Genomic DNA, 16,722 nt, shown 5'->3' on the forward strand with positions numbered 1-16,722 from the left:
ATGAAGTGCTTTAAACAAACACATATTTTGTATGCACAGAGGAGAGGAGGAATATATGTAAGACTGAGGACACAGGTTAAATGAGAAATAGATTGACTGCAGCGCTGCCGAGTATACTATGCCATTTCTTTAGTGCGCTACAAGGAAGCACCAAACTGTATAACAAAGTTTTGAATTGTTTTCATAGTCATTCTCTTTGTTTGAAGCTGTGAAAGGAAGAGCCGGATTCCAAAATAAATCAATGATGTTTCAGAAAGTTCCCACGCCCTGTGTAAAAATGCATTTATTCCCAGGTTTTGAGCAGTGACACTGTAATGCTAATAAAGTATAAGATCCAACTGAACACTGACTCTGTCAATGGTGATCCAAAGGGACTTTATGAAAGATCCCAGCTACAAACACCAGAACCAAAATAGGTTTAGGGGACACCCGGATTTGAACCAGGGACCTCTTGATCTGCAGTCAAATGCTCTACCACTGAGCTATATCCCCAACTGTTTTCAAAGATCAGAATGACAATATATCAGTACATCATGAAAGAGTGAGCGACTCAAGCTCAGTTGGGCCACAAAGTACGAGCTTGAAACTGTGGAAAAGGAGAAGTAGTTCTTAATATTATTAATTAAAGGAAAACAGGATCATATAAAAAACAAAATGTATATGTTTAATTGTTATTTTATTTGAATAGGCAGTGGTCCATAGGACCAATATCTGTAATTGAAATGTTTGTTTTGAAACATTCTCAAAGGGGAAGAGGTTTTTACGAGACTACCTATCTTTGTGGATTGATTACCACAATCACTAATATGGTGGTGAAGTATGATTGTTTTGGGCCAAATTACGGTGAAAAAACATTTCTGCATACCACTACAATTTGGTATTTGAAGGTACAACCAAACACCCCTTTCATGTACCTTCGATTTAATACATCAGAAAAAGCTGTTTTGTGTTCGCAAATGGCCTGGTTTCTCAGACCAGCCTGCTTGCACCTGAGACTAGGGTTCGTACATCTTGTACGTGGGCAGCTTTTTTTAGTAGAAAGTAAATAGATTATGCATTGCACAAAAATGAAGTGCTTCAAACAAACACATACTTTGTATGCACAGAGAAGAGGTGGAACACATGAAGGATCGAGGACACAGGTTAAATGAGGAATAGATTGACTGCATTGCTGCCCACTTTTCTATGCAATTTCTGTAGTGCGATCAAAGGAAGCACCAAACTGTAAAACAAAGTTGTCAATTGCTTTCATAGTCCATTCCCTTTCTTTGGTGCTGTGAAAGGAAGAGCCAGATTCCAAAATAAATCAATGCTGTTTCAGAAATTTCCCATAGGGAATAGCGAGCCCTGTGTAAAAACGCATTTACTCTCAGGTTTTTAGCAGTGACATTGTAATGCTATTAAAGTGTAAGATCCAAGCGAACACTGACTCCGTCAATGATGATCCAAAGGGGTTTTATGGAAAGTCCCAGATACAAACGCAAGAACCAAAACAGGCTAAGGGGACACCTGGATTTGAACCAGGGACCTCTTGATCTGCAGTCAAATGCTCTACCACTGAGCTATACCCCCACCTGTTTGTGAGAGTCGGAATGAAAATATATCAGTACCTCATGAAAGAGTGTGAGCATCATGCCCAGTTGGGCCGGAAAGTACAAGCTTGAAACTCTGGAACAGGAGAAGTAGTTCTTAATATTATTTATTGAAGGAAAACGGGATCGTTTAAAAAAAATATTTATATGTTTCATTGTTATTTTATTTGAACAGGCACTGGTCCATAGGACCAATGCCTGTACATAAAATGCTTGTTTTGAAACATTCTCAAAGGGGAAGAGGTTTTTACGGGACGCCTTATCCTTTCGCGGATTGGTTACCACAATCACCGAGATGGTGGTGAAGTATGATTGTTTTGGGCCAAATGATGGACTAAAAACATTTCTACATACCACTGCAATTTGGTATTTGGACGGTACACCCAAACGTCCCTTTCAAGTACCATCAATTTAATATATCAGAAAAGGCCATTTTGTGTTTGAAAATGGCCTGAGTCTTCGAGCCAGCCTTTTTTCATCTGCAACGAGGGTTCATACATTTTGCACGTAGGCAGAGGTTTTAAGGAGAAATTAAATAGCTTCTACATTGCACAAGAATGAAGTGCTTTAAACAAACACATATTTTGTATGCACAGAGGAGAGGAGGAATATATGTAAGACTGAGGAGACAGGTTAAATGAGAAATAGATTGACTGCAGCGCTGCCGAGTATACTATGCCATTTCTTTAGTGCGCTACAAGAAAGCACCAAACTGTATAACAAAGTTTTCAATTGTTTTCATAGTCATTCTCTTTGCTTGAAGCTGTGAAAGGAAGAGCCGGATTCCAAAATAAATCAATGATGTTTCAGAAAGTTCCCACGCCCTGTGTAAAAATGCATTTATTCCCAGGTTTTGAGCAGTGACACTGTAATGCTAATAAAGTATAAGATCCAACTGAACACTGACTCTGTCAATGGTGATCCAAAGGGACTTTATGAAAGATCCCAGCTACAAACACCAGAACCAAAATAGGTTTAGGGGACACCCGGATTTGAACAAGGGACCTCTTAATCTGCAGTCAAATGCTCTACCACTGAGCTATATCCCCAACTGTATTTAAAGATCAGAATGACAATATATCAGTACATCATGAAAGCGTGAGAGGCTCAAGCTCAGTTGGGCCACAAAGTACGAGCTTGTAACTGTGGAAAAGGAGAAGTAGTTCTTAATATTATTAATTAAAGGAAAGCAGGATCATTTAAAAAACAAAATGTATATGTTTAATTGTTATTTTATTTGAATAGGCAGTGGTCCATAGGACCAATATCTGTAATTAAAATGTTTGTTTTGAAACATTCTCAAAGGGGAAGAGGTTTTTACGAGACTACTTATCTTTGTGGATTGATTACCACAATCACTGATATGGTGGTGAAGTATGATTGTTTTGGGCCAAATTACGGTGAAAAAACATGTCTGCATACCACTACAATTTGGTATTTGAAGGTACAAACAAACAACCCTTTCATGTACCTTCAATTTAATACATCAGAAAAAGCTATTTTGTGTTCGCAAATGGCCTGGTTTCTCAGACCAGCCTGCTTGCTCCTGCAACTAGGGTTCGTACATCTTGTACGTGGGCAGCGTTTTTTAGTAGAAAGAAAATAGATTATGCATTGCACAAAAATAAAGTGCTTCAAACAAACACATACTTTGTATGCACAGAGAAGAGGTGGAATACATGTAAGACTGAGGACACAGGTTAAATGAGGAATAGATTGACTGCATTGCTGCCCACTTTTCTATGCCATTTCTGTAGTGCGATCAAAGGAAGCACCAAACTGTAAAACAAAGTTGTTAATTGCTTTCATAGTCCATTCCCTTTGTTTGGTGCTGTGAAAGGAAGAGCCAGATTCCAAAATAAATCAATGCTTTTTCACACATTTCCCATACGGAATACCGAGCCCTGTATAAAAATGCATTTACTCTCAGGTTTTGAGCAGTGACATTGTAATGCTTTTAAAGTGTAAGATTCAAGCGAACACTGACTCTGTCAATGATGATCCAAAGGGGTTTTATGGAAAGTCCCAGCTACAAACACAAGAACCAAAACAGGCCAAGGGGACACCTGGATTTGAACCAGGGACCTCTTGATCTGCAGTCAAATGCTCTACCACTGAGCTATATCCCCACCTGTTTGTGAGAGTCGGAATGAAAATATATCAGTACCTCATGAAAGAGTGTGAGCATCATGCTCAGTTGGGCCGGAAAGTACAAGCTTGAAACTGTGGAACCGGAGAAGTAGTTCTTAATAATATTTATTGAAGGAAAACGGGATCGTTTAAAAAAAATATTTATATGTTTCATTGTTATTTTATTTGAACAGGCAGTGGTCCATAGGACCAATGCCTGTACATAAAATGCTTGTTTTGAAACATTCTCAAAGAGGAAGAGGTTTTTACGGGACGCCTTATCCTTTCGCGGATTGGTTACCACAATCACCGAGATGGTGGTGAAGTATGATTGTTTTGGGCCAAATGATGGACTAAAAACATTTCTACATACCACTGCAATTTGGTATTTGGAAGGTACACCCAAACGTCCCTTTCAAGTACCATCAATTTAATATATCAGAAAAGGCCATTTTGTGTTCGAAAATGGCCTGAGTCTTCGAGCCAGCCTTTTTTCATCTGCAACAAGGGTTCATACATTTTGCACGTAGGCAGAGGTTTTAAGGAGAAATTAAATAGCTTCTACGTTGCACAAGAATGAAGTGCTTTAAACAAACACATATTTTGTATGCACAGAGGAGAGGAGGAATATATGTAAGACTGAGGACACAGGTTAAATGAGAAATAGATTGACTGCAGCGCTGCCGAGTATACTATGCCATTTCTTTAGTGCGCTACAAGGAAGCACCAAACTGTATAACAAAGTTTTCAATTGTTTTCATAGTCATTCTCTTTGTTTGAAGCTGTGAAATGAAGAGCCGGATTCCAAAATAAATCAATGATGTTTCAGAAAGTTCCCACGCCCTGTGTAAAAATGCATTTATTCCCAGGTTTTGAGCAGTGACACTGTAATGCTAATAAAGTATAAGATCCAACTGAACACTGACTCTGTCAATGGTGATCCAAAGGGACTTTATGAAAAATCCCAGCTACAAACACCAGAACCAAAATAGGTTTAGGGGACACCCAGATTTGAACCAGGGACCTCTTGATCTGCAGTCAAATGCTCTACCACTGAGCTATATCCCCAACTGTTTTCAAAGATCAGAATGACAATATATCAGTACATCATGAAAGAGTGAGAGGCTCATGCTCAGTTGGGCCGCAAATACGAGCTTGAAACTGTGGAAAAGGAGAAGTAGTTCTTAATATTATTAATTAAAGGAAAACAGGATCATTTAAAAAACAAAATGTATATGTTTAATTGTTATTTTATTTGAATAGGCAGTGGTCCATAGGACCAATATCTGTAATTAAAATGTTTTTTTTTAAACATTCTCAAAGGGGAAGAGGTTTTTACGAGACTACTTATCTTTGTGGATTGATTACCACAATCACTGATATGGTGGTGAAGTATGATTGTTTTGGGCCAAATTACGGTGAAAAAACATTTCTGCATACCACTACAATTTGGTATTTGAAGGTACAACCAAACACCCCTTTCATGTACCTTCGATTTAATACATCAGAAAAAGCTATTTTGTGTTTGCAAATGGCCTGGTTTCTCAGACCAGCCTGCTTGCACCTGAGACTAGGGTCCGTACATCTTGTACGTGGGCAGCGTTTTTTAGTAGAAAGTAAATAGATTATGCATTGCACAAAAATGAAGTACTTCAAACAAACACATACTTTGTATGCACAGAGAAGAGGTGGAATACATGTAAGACTGAGGACACAGGTTAAATGAGGACTAGATTGACTACATTGCTGCCCACTTTTCTATGCAATTTCTGTAGTGCGATCAAAGGAAGCACCAAACTGTAAAACTAAGTTGTCAATTGCTTTCATAGTCCATTCCCTTTGTTTGGTGCTGTGAAAGGAAGAGCCAGATTCCAAAATAAATCAATGCTGTTTCAGAAATTTCCCAAACAGTATACCGATCCCTGTGTAAAAATGCATTTACTCTCAGGTTTTGAGCAGTGACATTGTAATGCTATTAAAGTGTAAGATCCAAGCGAACACTGACTCTGTCAATGATGATCCAAAGGGGTTTTATGAAAAATCCCAGCTACAAACACAAGAACCAAAACAGGCTAATGGGACACCTGGATTTGAAACAGGGACCTCTTGATCTGCAGTCAAATGCTCTACCACTGAGCTATATCCCCACCTGTTTGTGAAAGTCGGAATGAAAATATATCAGTACCTCATGAAAGAGTGTGAGCATCATGCTCATTTGGGCTGGAAAGTACAAGCTTGAAACTGTGGAACAGGAGAAGTAGTTCTTAATATTATCTATTGAAGGAAAACGGGATCGTTTAAAAAAAATATTTATATGTTTCATTGTTATTTTATTTGAACAGGCAGTGGTCCATAGGACCAATGCCTGTACATAAAATGCTTGTTTTGAAACATTCTCAAAGGGGAAGAGGTTTTTACGGGACGCCTTATCCTTTCGCGGATTGGTTACCACAATCACCGAGATGGTGGTGAAGTATGATTGTTTTGGGCCAAATGATGGACGAAAAACGTTTCACCATACCACTGCAATTTGGTATTTGGAAGGTACACCCAAACGTCCCTTTCAAGTACCATCAATTTAATATATCAGAAAAGGCCATTTTGTGTTTGAAAATGGCCTGATTCTTCAAGCCAGCCTTTTTTCATCTGCAACGAGGGTTCATACATTTTGCACGTAGGCAGAGGTTTTAAGGAGAAATTAAATAGTTTCTACGTTACACAAGAATGAAGTGCTTTAAACAAACACATATTTTGTATGCACAGAGGAGAGGAGGAATATATGTAAGACTGAGGACACAGGTTAAATGAGAAATAGATTGACTGCAGCGCTGCCGAGTATACTATGCCATTTCTTTAGTGCGCTACAAGGAAGCACCAAACTGTATAACAAAGTTTTCAATTGTTTTCATAGTCATTCTCTTTGCTTGAAGCTGTGAAAGGAAGAGCCGGATTCCAAAAAAAATCAATGATGTTTCAGAAAGTTCCCACGCCCTGTGTAAAAATGCATTTATTCCCAGGTTTTGAGCAGAGACACTGGTAATGCTAATAAAGTATAAGATCCAACTGAACACTGACTCTGTCAATGGTGATCCAAAGGGACTTTATGAAAGATCCCAGCTACAGACACCAGAACCAAAATAGGTTTAGGGGACACCCAGATTTGAACCTGGGACCGCTTGATCTGCAGTCAAAGGCTCTACCACTGAGCTATATCCCCAACTGTTTTCAAAGATCAGAATGACAATATATCAGTACATCATGAAAGAGTGAGAGGCTCATGCTCAGTTGGGCCGCAAAGTACGAGCTTGAAACTGTGGAAAAGGAGAAGTAGTTCTTAATATTATTAATTAAAGGAAAACAGGATCATTTAAAAAACAAAATGTATATGTTTAATTGTTATTTTATTTGAATTGGCAGTGGTCCATAGGACCAATATCTGTAATTAAAATGTTTGTTTTGAAACATTCTCAAAGGGGAAGAGGTTTTTACGAGACCACTTATCTTTGTGGATTGATTACCACAATCACTGATATGGTGGTGAAGTATGATTGTTTTGGGCCAAATTACGGTGAAAAAACATTTCTGCATACCACTACAATTTGGTATTTGAAGGTACAACCAAACACCCCTTTCATGTACCTTCGATTTAATACATCAGAAAAAGATATTTTGTGTTTGCAAATGGCCTGGTTTCTCAGACCAGCCTGCTTGCACCAGCAACTAGGGTTCGTACATCTTGTACGTGGGCAGCGTTTTTTAGCAGAAAGTAAATAGATTATGCATTGCACAAAAATGAAGTGCTTCAAACAAACACATACTTTGTATGCACAGAGAAGAGGTGGAATACATGTAAGACTGAGGACACAGGTTAAATGAGGACTAGATTGACTACATTGCTGCCCACTTTTCTATGCAATTTCTGTAGTGCGATCAAAGGAAGCACCAAACTGTAAAACAAAGTTGTCAATTGCTTTCATAGTCCATTCCCTTTGTTTGGTGCTGTGAAAGGAAGAGCCAGATTCCAAAATAAATCAATGCTTTTTCAGACATTTCCCATACGGAATACCGAGCCCTGTATAAAAATGCATTTACTCTCAGGTTTTGAGCAGTGACATTGTAAAGATATTAAAGTGTAAGATCCAAGCGAACACTGACTCTGTCAATGATGATCCAAAGGGGTTTTATGAAAAGTCCCAGCTACAAACACAAGAACTAAAACAGGCTAAGGGGACACCTGGATTTGAACCAGGGACCTCTTGATCTGCAGTCAAATGCTCTACCACTGAGCTATATCCCCACCTGTTTGTGATAGTCGGAATGAAAATATATCAGTACCTCATGAAAGAGTGTGAGCATCATGCTCAGTTGGGCCGGAAAGTACAAGCTTGAAACTGTGGAACAGGAGAAGAAGTTCTTAATATTATTTATTGAAGGAAAACGGGATCGTTTAAAAAAAATATTTATATGTTTCATTGTTATTTTTTTGGAACAGGCAGTGATCCATAGGACCAATGCCTGTACATAAAATGCTTGTTTTGAAACATTCTCAAAGGGGAAGAGGTTTTTACGGGACGCCTTATCCTTTCGCGGATTGGTTACCACAATCACCGAGATGGTGGTGAAGTATGATTGTTTTGGGCCAAACGATGGTCGAAAAACATTTCTACATACCACTGCAATTTGGTATTTGGAAGGTACACCCAAACGTCCCTTTCAAGTACCATCAATTTAATATATCAGAAAAGGCCATTTTGTGTTCGAAAATGGCCTGAGTCTTCGAGCCAGCCTTTTTTCATCTGCAACGAGGATTCCATCATTTTGCACGTAGGCAGAGGTTTTAAGGAGAAATTAAATAGTTTCTACGTTGCACAACAATGAAGTGCTTTAAACAAACACATATTTTGTATGCACAGAGGAGAGGAGGAATATATGTAAGAATGAGGACACAGGTTAAATGAGAAATAGATTGACTGCAGCGCTGCCGAGTATACTATGCCATTTCTTTAGTGCGCTACAAGGAAGAACCAAACTGTATAACAAAGTTTTCAATTGTTTTCATAGTAATTCTCTTTGCTTGAAGCTGTGAAAGGAAGAGCCGGATTCCAAAATAAATCAATGATGTTTCAGAAGGTTCCCACGCCCTGTGTAAAAATGCATTTATTCCCAGGTTTTGAGCAGTGACACTCTAATGCTAATAAAGTATATGATCCAACTGAACACTGACTCTGTCAATGGTGATCCAAAGGGACTTTATGAAAGATCCCAGCTACAAACACCAGCACCAAAATAGGTTTAGGGGACACCAGGATTTGAACCAGGGACCTCTTGATCTGCAGTCAAATGCTCTACCACTGAGCTACATCCCAAACTGTTTTCACAGATCAGAATGACAATATATCAGTACATCATGAAAGAGTGAGAGGCTCATGCTCAGTTGGGCCGCAAAGTACGAGCTTGAATCTGTGGAAAAGGAGAAGTAGTTCTTAATATTATTAATTAAAGGAAAACAGGATCATTTAAAAAACAAAATGTATATGTTTAATTGTTATTTTATTTGAATAGGCAGTGGCCCATAGGACCAATATCTGTAATTAAAATGTTTTTTTTGAAACATTCTCAAAGGGGAAGAGGTTTTTACGAGACTACTTATCTTTGTGGATTGATTACCACAATCACTGATATGGTGGTGAAGTATGATTGTTTTGGGCCAAATTACGGTGAAAAAACATTTCTGCATACCACTACAATTTGGTATTTGAAGGTACAACCAAACACCCCTTTCATGTACCTTCGATTTAATACATCAGAAAAAGATATTTTGTGTTTGCAAATGGCCTGGTTTCTCAGACCAGCCTGCTTGCACCTGCAACTAGGGTTCGTACATCTTGTACGTGGGCAGCGTTTTTTAGTAGAAAGTAAATAGATTATGCATTGCACAAAAATGAAGTGCTTCAAACAAACACATACTTTGTATGCACAGAGAAGAGGTGGAATACATGTAAGACTGAGGACACAGGTTAAATGAGGAATAGATTGACTGCATTGCTGCCCACTTTTCTATCCAATTTCTGTAGTGCGATCAATGGAAGCACCAAACTGTAAAACAAAGTTGTCAATTGCTTTCATAGTCCATTCCCTTTGTTTGGTGCTGTGAAAGGAAGAGCCAGATTCCAAAATAAATCAATGCTGTTTCAGAAATTTCCCATACGGAATACCGAGCCCTGTATAAAAATGCATTTACTCTCAGGTTTTGACCAGTGACATTGTAATGCTGTTAAAGTGTAAGATCCAAGTGAACACTGACTCTGTCAATGATGATCCAAAGGGGTTTTATGAAAAGTCCCAGCTACAGACACAAGAACCAAAACAGGTTAAGGGAACACCTGGATTTGAAACAGGGACCTCTTGATCTGCAGTCAAATGCTCTACCACTGAGCTATATCCCCACCTGTTTGTGAAAGTCGGAATGAAAATATATCAGTACCTCATGAAAGAGTGTGAGCATCATGCTCAGTTGGGCCGGAAAGTACAAGCTTGAAACTGTGGAACAGGAGAAGTAGTTCTTAATATTATCTATTGAAGGAATAAAAAAAATATTTATATGTTTCATTGTTATTTTATTTGAACAGGCAGTGGTCCATAGAACCAATGCCTGTACATAAAATGCTTGTTTTGAAACATTCTCAAAGGGGAAGAGGTTTTTACGGGATGCCTTATCCTTTCGCGGATTGGTTACCACAATCACCGAGATGGGGGTGAAGTATGATAGTTTTGGGCCAAATGATGGACGAAAAACGTTTCTACATACCACTGCAATTTGGTATTTGGAAGGTACACCCAAACGTCCCTTTCAAGTACCATCAATTTAATATATCAGAAAAGGCCATTTTGTGTTTGAAAATGGCCTGATTCTTCGAGCCAGCCTTTTTTCATCTGCAACGAGGGTTCATACATTTTGCACGTAGGCAGAGGTTTTAAGGAGAAATTAAATAGTTTCTGCGTTGCACAAGAATGAAGTGCTTTAAACAAACACATATTTTGTATGCACAGATGAGAGGAGGAATATATGTAAGACTGAGGACACAGGTTAAATGAGAAATAGATTGACTGCAGCGCTGCCGAGTATACTATGCCATTTCTTTAGTGCGCTACAAGGAAGCACCAAACTGTATAACAAAGTTTTCAATTGTTTTCATAGTCATTCTCTTTGCTTGAAGCTGTGAAAGGAAGAGCCGGATTCCAAAATAAATCAATGATGTTTCAGAAAGTTCCCACGCCCTGTGTAAAAATGCATTTATTCCCAGGTTTTGAGCAGTGACACTGTAATGCTAATAAAGTATAAGATCCAACTGAACACTGACTCTGTCAATGGTGATCCAAAGGGACTTAATGAAAGATCCCAGCTACAGACACCAGAACCAAAATAGGTTTAGGGGACACCCGGATTTGAACCAGGGACCTCTTGATCTGCAGTCAAATGCTCTACCACTGAGCTATATCCCCAACTGTTTTCAAAGATCAGAATGACAATACATCAGTACATCATGAAAGAGTGAGAGGCTCATGCTCAGTTGGGCCGCAAAGTACGAGCTTGAAACTGTGGAAAAGGAGAAGTAGTTCTTAATATTATTAATTAAAGGAAAACAGGATCATTTAAAAAACAAAATGTATATGTTTAATTGTTATTTTATTTGAATAGGCAGTGGTCCATAGGACCAATATCTGTAATTAAAATGTTTGTTTTGAAACATTCTCAAAGGGGAAGAGGTTTTTACGAGACCACTTATCTTTGTGGATTGATTACCACAATCACTGATATGGTGGTGAAGTATGATTGTTTTGGGCCAAATTACGGTGAAAAAACATTTCTGCATACCACTATTATTTGGTATTTGATGGTACAACCAAACACCCCTTTCATGTACCTTCGATTTAATACATCAGAAAAAGCTATTTTGTGTTCGCAAATGGCCTGGTTTCTCAGACCAGCCTGCTTGCACCTGAGACTAGGGTTCGTACATCTTGTACATGCGCAGCGTTTTTTAGTAGAAAGTAAATAGATTATGCATTGCACAAAAATGAAGTGCTTCAAACAAACACATACTTTGTATGCACAGAGAAGAGGTGGAATACATGTAAGACTGAGGACACAGGTTAAATGAGGAATAGATTGACTACATTGCTGCCCACTTTTCTATGCAATTTCTGTAGTGCGATCAAAGGAAGCACCAAACTGTAAAACAAAGTTGTCAATTGCTTTCATAGTCCATTCCCTTTGTTTGGTGCTGTGAAAGGAAGAGCCAGATTCCAAAATAAATCAATGCTTTTTCAGACATTTCCCATACGGAATACCGAGCCCTGTATAAAAATGCATTTACTCTCAGGTTTTGAGCAGTGACACTGTAATGCTGTTAAAGTGTAAGATCCAAGCGAACACTGACTCTGTCAATGATGATCCAAAGGGATTTATGAAAAGTCCCAGCTACAAACACAAGAACCAAAACAGGCTAAGGGGACACCTGGATTTGAACCAGGGACCTCTTGATCTGCAGTGAAATGCTCTACCACTGAGCTATATCCCCACCTGTTTGTGAGAGTCGGAATGAAAATATATCAGTACCTCATGAAAGAGAGTGAGCATCATGCTCAGTTGGGCCGGAAAGTACAAGCTTGAAACTGTGGAACAGGAGAAGTAGTTCTTAATATTATTTATTGAAGGAAAACGGGATCGTTTAAAAAAAATATTTATATGTTTCATTGTTATTTTATTTGAACAGGCAGTGGTCCATAGGACCAATGCCTGTACATAAAATGCTTGTTTTGAAACATTCTCACAGGGGAAGAGGTTTTTACGGGATGCCTTATCCTTTCGCAGATTGGTTACCACAATCACCAAGATGGTGGTGAAGTATGATTGTTTTGGGCCAAATGATGGACGGAAAACATTGCTACATACCACTGCAATTTGGTATTTGGAAGGTACACCCAAACGTCCCTTTCAAGTACCATCAATTTAATATATCAGAAAAGGCCATTTTGTGTTCGAAAATGGCCTGAGTCTTCGAGCCAGCCTTTTTTCATCTGCAACGAGGATTCATACATTTTGCACGTAGGCAGAGGTTTTAAGGAGAAATTAAATAGTTTCTATGTTGCACAAGAATGAAGTGCTTTAAACAAACACATATTTTGTATGCACAGAGGAGAGGAGGAATATATGTAAGACTGAGGACACAGGTTAAATGATAAATAGATTGACTGCAGCGCTGCCGAGTATACTTTGCAATTTCTTTAGTGCGCTACAAGGAAGCACCAAAATGTATAACAAAGTTTTCAATTGTTTTCATAGTCATTCTCTTTGTTTGAAGCTGTGAAAGGAAGAGCCGGATTCCAAAATAAATCAATGATGTTTCAGACAGTTCCCACACCCTGTGTAAAAATGCATTTATTCCCAGGTTTTGAGCAGTGACACTGTAATGCTAATAAAGTATAAGATCCAACTGAACACTGACTCTGTACATGGTGATCCAAAGGGACTTTATGAAAGATCCCAGCTACAAACACCTGAACCAAAATAGGTTTAGGAGACACCTGGATTTGAACCAGGGTCCTCTTGATTTGCAGTCAAATGCTCTTCCCCTGAGCTATATCCCCAACTGTTCTCAAAAATTAGAATGTCAATATATCAGTACATCATGAAAGAGTGAGAGGCTCATGCTCAGTTGGGCCGCAAAGTACGAGCTTGAAACTGTGGAAAAGGAGAAGTAGTTCTTAAAATTATTAATTAAAGGAAACCAGGATCATTTAAAAAACTAACTGTATATGTTTAATTGTTATTTTATTTGAATAGGCAGTGGTCCATAGGACCAATATCTGTAATTGAAATATTTTTTTTTAAACATTCTCAAAGGGGAAGAGGTTTTTACGAGACTACTTATCTTTGTGGATTGATTACCACAATCACTGATATGGTGGTGAAGTATGATTGTTTTGGGCCAAATTATGGTGAAAAAACATTTCTGCATACCACTACAATTTGGTATTTGAAGGTACAACCAAACACCCCTTTCATGTACCTTCGATTTAATACATCAGAAAAAGCTATTTTGTGTTCGCAAATGGCCTGGTTTCTCAGACCAGCCTGCTTGCACCTGCAACTAGGGTTCATACATCTCGTACGTGGGCAGCGTTTTTTAGTAGAAAGTAAATAGATTATGCATTGCACAAAAATGAAGTGCTTCAAACAAACACATACTTTGTATGCACAGAGAAGAGGTGGAATACATGTAAGACTGAGGACACAGGTTAAATGAGGAATAGATTGACTGCATTTCTGCCCACTTTTCTATGCAATTTCTGTAGTGCGATCAAAGGAAGCACCAAACTGTAAAACAAAGTTGTCAATTGCTTTCATAGTCCATTCCCTTTGTTTGGTACTGAGAAACAAAGAGCCAGATTCCAAAATAAATCAATGCTTTTTCAGACATTTCCCATACGGAATACCGAGCCTGTATAAAAATGCATTTATTCTCAGGTTTTGAGCAGTGACATTGTAATGCTATTAAAGTGTAAGATCCAAGCGAACACTGACTCTGTCAATGATGATCCAAAGGGGTTTTATGAAAAGTCCCAGCTACAAACACAAGAACCAAAACAGGCTAAGGGGACACCTGGATTTGATCTAGGGACCTCTTGATCTGCAGTCAAATGCTCTACCACTGAGCTATATCCCCACCTGTTTGTGAGAGTCGGAATGAAAATATATCAGTACCTCATGAAGGAGTGTGAGCATCATGCTCAGTTGGGCCGGAAAGTACAAGCTTGAAACTGTGGAACAGGAGAAGTAGTTCTTAATATTATTTATTGAAGGAAAACGGGATCGTTTAAAAAAAATATTTATATGTTTCATTGTTATTTTATTTGAACAGGCCGTGGTCCATAGGACCAATGACTGTACATAAAATGCTTGTTTTGAAACATTCTAAAAGGGGAAGAGGTTTTTACGGGACGCCGTATCCTTTCGCGGATTGGTTACCACAATCACCGAGATGGTGGTGAAGTATGATTATTTTGGCCCAAATGATGGACGAAAAACATTTCTACATACCACTGCAATTTGGAATTTGGAAGGTACACCCGAACGTCCCTTTCAAGTACCATCAATGTAATATATCAGAAAAGGCCATTTTGTGTTCGAAAATGGCCTGAGTCTTCGAGCCAGCCTTTTTTCATCTGCAACGAGGGTTCATACATTTTGCACGTAGGCAGAGGTTTTAAGGAGAAATTAAATAGTTTCTACATTGCACAAGAATGAAGTGCTTTAAACAAACACCTACTTTGTATGCACAGAGGAGAGGAGGAATATATGTAAGACACAGGTTAAATGAGAAATAGATTGACTGCAGCGCTGCCGAGTATACTATGCCATTTCTTTAGTGCGCTACAAGGAAGCACCAAACTGTATAACAAAGTTTTCAATTGTTTTCATAGTCATTCTCTTTGTTTGAAGCTGTGAAAGGAAGAGCCGGATTCCAAAATAAATCAATGATGTTTCAGAAAGTTCCCACGCCCTGTGTAAAAATGCATTTATTCCCAGGTTTTGAGCAGTGACACTGTAATGCTGATAAAGTATAAGATCCAACTGAACACTGACTCTGTCAATGGTGATCCAAAGGGACTTTATGAAAGATCCCAGCTACAAACACCAGAACCAAAATAGGCTTAGGGGACATCCGGATTTGAACCACGGACCTCTTGATCTGCAGTCAAATGCTCTACCACTGAGCTATATCCCCAACTGTTTTTAAAGATCAGAATGACAATATATCAGTACATCATGAAAGAGTGTGAGCATCATGCTCAGTTGGTCCGAAAGTACAAGCTTGAAACTGTGGAACAGGAGAAGTAGTTCTTAATATTATTAATTAAAGGAAAACAGGATCATTTAAAAAACAAAATGTATATGTTTAATTGTTATTTTATTTGAATAGGCAGTGGTCCATAGGACCAATATCTGTAATTGTAACGTTTGTTTTGAAACATTCTCAAAGGGGAAGAGGTTTTTACGAGACTACCTATCTTTGTGGATTGATTACCACAATCACTGATATGGTGTTGAAGTATGATTGTTTTGGGCCAAATTACGGTGAAAAAACATTTCTGCATACCACTACAATTTGGTATTAGAAGGTACAACCAAACACCCCTTTCATGTACCTTCGATTTAATACATCAGAAAAAGCTGTTTTGTGTTCGCAAATGGCCTGGTTTCTCAGACCAGCCTGCTTGCACCTGAGACTAGGGTTCGTACATCTTGTACGTGGGCAGCGTTTTTTAGTAGAAAGTAAATAGATTATGCATTGCACAAAAATGAAGTGCTTCAAACAAACACATACTTTGTATGCACAGAGAAGAGGTGGAATACATGTAAGACTGAGGACACACGTTAAATGAGGAATAGATTGACTGCATTGCTGCCCCCTTTTCTATGCAATTTCTGTAGTGCGATCGAAGGAAGCACCAAACTGTAAAACAAAGTTGTCAATTGCTTTCATAGTCCATTCCCTTTGTTTGGTGCTGTGAAAGGAAGAGCCAGATTCCAAAATAAATCAATGCTTTTTCAGACATTTCCCATACGGAATACCGAGCCCTGTATAAAAATGCATTTACTCTCAGGTTTTGACCAGTGACATTGTAATGCTATTAAAGTGTAAGATCCAAGCGAACACTGACTCTGTCAATGATGATCCAAAGGGGTTTTATGAAAAGTCCCAGAAACAAACACAAGAACCAAAACAGGCTAAGGGGACACCTGGATTTGAACCAGGGACCTCTTGATCTGCAGTCAAATGCTCTACCATTGAGCTATATCCCCACCTGTTTGTGAGAGTCGGAATGAAAATATATCAGTACCTCATGAAAGAGTGTGAGCATCATGCTCAGTTGGGCCGGAAAGTACAAGCTTGAAACTGTGGAACAGGAGAAGTAGTTCTTAATATTATTT

At 38.6% G+C, this 16,722-nt stretch overlaps 8 non-coding genes across 8 annotated transcripts; all 8 read right to left on the reverse strand.

The window, feature by feature from the left end:
* Window positions 1-420: 420 nt before the first annotated feature.
* TRNAC-GCA (transfer RNA cysteine (anticodon GCA)) lies at window positions 421-492 on the reverse strand. Its single transcript has one exon. It is a non-coding gene; the product is annotated as a tRNA-Cys (tRNA).
* A 1,008-nt stretch (window positions 493-1,500) lies between these two features.
* On the reverse strand, window positions 1,501-1,572 carry TRNAC-GCA (transfer RNA cysteine (anticodon GCA)). The gene has a single exon. It is a non-coding gene; the product is annotated as a tRNA-Cys (tRNA).
* Window positions 1,573-3,649: 2,077 nt separating this feature from the next.
* On the reverse strand, window positions 3,650-3,721 carry TRNAC-GCA (transfer RNA cysteine (anticodon GCA)). Its single transcript has one exon. It is a non-coding gene; the product is annotated as a tRNA-Cys (tRNA).
* Window positions 3,722-4,718: 997 nt separating this feature from the next.
* Window positions 4,719-4,790, reverse strand: TRNAC-GCA (transfer RNA cysteine (anticodon GCA)). Its single transcript has one exon. It is a non-coding gene; the product is annotated as a tRNA-Cys (tRNA).
* Window positions 4,791-7,947: 3,157 nt separating this feature from the next.
* Window positions 7,948-8,019, reverse strand: TRNAC-GCA (transfer RNA cysteine (anticodon GCA)). Its single transcript has one exon. It is a non-coding gene; the product is annotated as a tRNA-Cys (tRNA).
* Window positions 8,020-11,153: 3,134 nt separating this feature from the next.
* Window positions 11,154-11,225, reverse strand: TRNAC-GCA (transfer RNA cysteine (anticodon GCA)). Its single transcript has one exon. It is a non-coding gene; the product is annotated as a tRNA-Cys (tRNA).
* Window positions 11,226-13,301: 2,076 nt separating this feature from the next.
* On the reverse strand, window positions 13,302-13,373 carry TRNAC-GCA (transfer RNA cysteine (anticodon GCA)). Its single transcript has one exon. It is a non-coding gene; the product is annotated as a tRNA-Cys (tRNA).
* A 3,148-nt stretch (window positions 13,374-16,521) lies between these two features.
* On the reverse strand, window positions 16,522-16,593 carry TRNAC-GCA (transfer RNA cysteine (anticodon GCA)). Its single transcript has one exon. It is a non-coding gene; the product is annotated as a tRNA-Cys (tRNA).
* Window positions 16,594-16,722: the final 129 nt, after the last annotated feature.

This window comes from Triturus cristatus, chromosome 4_1 (assembly GCF_964204655.1).
Source record: "Triturus cristatus chromosome 4_1, aTriCri1.1, whole genome shotgun sequence".
Taxonomy (NCBI): Eukaryota; Metazoa; Chordata; class Amphibia; order Caudata; family Salamandridae; genus Triturus; species Triturus cristatus.